This window comes from Hylobates moloch, unplaced genomic scaffold (assembly GCF_009828535.3).
Source record: "Hylobates moloch isolate HMO894 unplaced genomic scaffold, HMol_V3 SCAFFOLD_1, whole genome shotgun sequence".
NCBI classification, from domain to species: Eukaryota; Metazoa; Chordata; class Mammalia; order Primates; family Hylobatidae; genus Hylobates; species Hylobates moloch.
Window position 1 is genome coordinate 26135056 of NW_026652276.1, and position 4014 is coordinate 26139069.

Below are 4014 nucleotides of genomic sequence, written 5' to 3' on the forward strand. Positions count from 1 at the left end.
CATCTGGGAATTTTACCATGAATTTCAGGTCCCAACTAGGAAAAAATCTTCACTCAACTTGGTACTCTGGACTTTTCAGGTGTTGTGTCTTTTTGAGGCCAAGAGAATAGGATATTTTCATTTACCAGCTCCCAGAAAAGCAAACATTGTTATTTGAAGGGGTATGTGTTACAGGAGCATCTCACCATGTGCTTCCCCTTCTGAGATAGACAGATATAGATATAGACAGATGTAGTTTTTTTTTTTTTAAGATGGAGTCTCGCTCTGTTGCCCAGACTGGAGTGCAGTGGCATAATCTCGGCTCACTGCAAGCTCCGCCTCCCGGGTTCACGCCATTCTCCCGCCTCAGCCTCCCGAGTAGCTGGGACTACTGGCGCCCACCACCACGCCCAGCTAATTTTTTGAATTTTTAGTAGAGATGGGGTTTCACCATGTTAGCCAGGATAGTCTTGATCTCCTGATCTCGTGAGCCACCGTGCCTGGCCCCTTCTGATATATTTTAATTCATTTAAAGATAAGTCTAGAAAACAAATATTAGGGACAGTTTTAAGGGGTGATGATTTTGAAAGTGAAAAACCCTGGGGCTAGGACTAGGTGGGGTGATGATTTTTAAAAATTCTTTTATTCATTTATTATGCAGACAACTATTCAACACCTGTTCTATGCCAGACACTGTATTAGCTACTGGGAATAAAACAATGGCCAATATAGTTATAGTTCCTGCCTTTTACAAGGCTTAGTATCTAACAAGGAAGTCAGATAATTAAACAACAACATAGGTGTACATACATTTTGTGATAGAAAATTATATAGTTTATCATTCAAACTGGGACCTGAAGATGAGAGGGGAACTCTTAATAATTATGCTGGGCCAAGAGGTTTACACCGAGATCACCCTGGGCAAAAGGAGATGTTTCTGACCTTAGGGTTAAGAGATCCAGAGATGGTTACAGGACTGTGTATAAGGATCACTTAATCCAGTCTGTATGTGGTGATGGTGGGAGAAAGATTTTTGGAGGAAATGACGTTGTTACTCATGGGACTGCCTCTCCAGGTGGGTTCTCTCCTGTGGCTCTCTAATGACTGCCTGTACCTCTGGAAGCCAAATGCTTCATATTTTTAAGACCAGGTGGGAGAAAGGAGTCTGCTACCTCAACAGCTCAACCCGAGTCTTAGATTTGAGTTTCATTGGCCTGATGGACTCATGTGCCCATCTCTGAGCCAATCACTGTGGACTGGGGAATGGAATATGAAGACTGGCCTATCCTCACAACAGGTGAATTCAGGGTAGTGTTAGGGAGGGCAATGGGTTAGTAATGAAGCAGTTGGCAGATACTACTTAGCCCAGGACCTGGTGGCTAGTCTGGCTCTCTCCTTTCTAATCGGAGGCCTCTACCACAAACATGCTCTGCCAGATCATCAGTCAGGCCACTATGCATCCGAGCTTGATCCCCCTCTTTGTATTATTGGAACTGGAGATACTGGAGCGGCACTGTATCTTTTGCATCTGGCATTGATCAATCCAGATGTTAGTTGGGACAGAAAGAATAACCCAGAACCCTGGAACAAACTGGGTCCCAATGATCAATACAAGTTCTCCTCAGTGAATGGATTAGAGCGAACTGAGGAAAGAAGGTCCAGATTTCCAAATGAAATGTTTCACTATAAAGCTGCTTTAGAATGAAGGTTTTCCAGCAGCCATCCGCACAATTTTCCACTTAATATATTTGTCCTCTAAATGCATGAAATGATGTAATCTACTGTAGATTATACTGATTAATAAATAACTGAAACTTGAAAAAAATAATAAAGCAGTTCTTTTTTTGAAACAGAATCTCGCTCTGTCACCCAGGCTGGAGTGCAGTAGTGCCATCTTGGCTCACTGCAACCTCCACCTCCCGGGTTCAAGCGATTCTCCTGCCTCAACCTCATGACTAGCTGGGACTACAGGGACATGCCACCATGCCTGGCTGATTTTTTTGTATTTTTAGTAAAGACGGGGTTTCACCATGTTAGCCAGGATGGTCTCGATCTCCTGACCTTGTGATCTGCCCGCCTTGGCCTCCCGAAGTGCTGGGATAAAGCAGTTCTTATCTAGCACTTATTATGTGCTGGCCATTGTTCTACGAGTTTAATGTGTTGCATTTTTAATTCCCCTAAAAACGCTTTGAGCTAGAAATTATTAATGTCCTCATTTTACAGCTAAAGGGGCTGAGGCACAGGGAGGTTAAGGAACTTTCCTGATATCCCACATCTAGTAAGTGATTAAGCCAGAATTCCACCAAAGGCAACTAGCTCTTAGCCATTACACTCCACCACCTGGACATCCTGTACAGCAGGAACTCAGTCTGACTGAATTGAAGAGTGTGAATGTGAATGGTGAGAAATACTGCTCTCTAGTAATGGTTGGTTTGCCTTCCTACATCAGAAAAAAACAATTATATAATGTTTAAAAACACTAATAGCTGCTTTGTTGAGAGATAATTTACATACCATACAGTCCACCCATTTAAAGTTTACAATTTCGTGGTTTTTAGTTACAGAACCCATGACTAATCTTTTTTGTTGTTGTTGTTACAGAGTTGGGAAATCATCACCCCAATCAATTTTAGGACATTTTCATCCTCCTTAAAAGAAACCATTAACAGTCACTTTCATTTTCCCCACTCATTCCAGCCCTAGGCAACAATGAATCTACTTTCTTTCTCTGAAGATTCGCCTATTCTAAATATTTCATGTAAGTGAAATCATACAATATGTGGTCTTTTGTGATTGGCTTCTTTTTCAAGGCTTACTCCTGTTGTAGCATGTATCAGTATTTCATTCCTTTTTATGGCCTAATAATATGGCATTGTATGGATATATCACATTTTATTTATCCACTCATCAATTGTTGGATATTTAGGTTGTTTCTAGTGTGTGGCTGTTATGAATAATACTACTATAAACATTCTTTTACAAATTGTTTATATTTTCATTTATCTTAGGTATATACCTAGGAATAGAATTGCTGAGTCATATGGTAACTCAGAGGAACTATCAAATCATTTTCCATAGTGGCTGCATCATTTTAAATTGCCACCAGCTATGTATGAGAGTTCCAATTTCTCCACATCCTTTTTGAATACTTGTTATCTGTTTTTTTAAAAAATGTATATTATTAGCAACCTAGTAGGTGTGGCATTGTATTTTATCATGGTTTTGATTTGCATTTTCCTGATAACTAATTTTGTTGAACATAATTTAATGTGCTTATTGTTCATTTGTGTATCTAGTTTGGAGAACTGTCTGTTCTGATATTTTGCTCATTTTTAATTGGATTGTCTTTTCGTTACTGAGTTGAAACAGTTCTCTAACTATTCTAGATATACAGGCCTCATCAGAGATGCAATTTGCAAATGTTTTCTCCCATTCTGTGGGCTGTTTTTAAACTTTCTACATGACATCTGTTTCAGTACAAAAGTTTTTAATTTTGATGATTTTCAATTTTTCATTTTTTTTCTTTTTTTAATTGTGCTTTTGGTTTCATATCTAAGCAATCATTGCTAAATTCAAAGTCACAAAGATTCGTAGTTATGTTTCCTTCAAAAGTTTTACAGTTAGCGCTTACATTTAGGTTTTAGATTCATTTTAAGCTAATTTTTGTATATGGTGTGAGTTAGTGGTCCAACTTCCTTTTACACATGGATATCCAGTTGTCCCAACACCGTTTATTAAAAAAATTATTCTTTCTCCATTGAAATATCTTGGCACTATTGCTGAAAATCAATTGATCTAATACACAATGGTTTATTTTTGGACTTTCAATTCTGTTTTATTAATCTACATATCTTTCCTATGCCAGTACCGTATTTTTTCTTGATTACCATAGCTTTGTAGTGAATTTTGAAATCAGGAGTGTGAGCCCTCCTACTTTGTCTTTTTCAACATTGTTTTAGATATTCTGGATTAATTAAATTTTCATTGGAATTTTGGGATCAGCTTGTCAATTTCTGTGAAGAAGCTAGCTGTGAC

General features: G+C 38.5%; 1 pseudogene; it reads left to right on the forward strand.

The window, feature by feature from the left end:
- Positions 1-1403: 1403 nt before the first annotated feature.
- LOC116810779 (cytochrome c oxidase subunit NDUFA4-like) lies at positions 1404-1679 on the forward strand (annotated as a pseudogene).
- The last annotated feature ends 2335 nt before the right edge of the window (positions 1680-4014 follow it).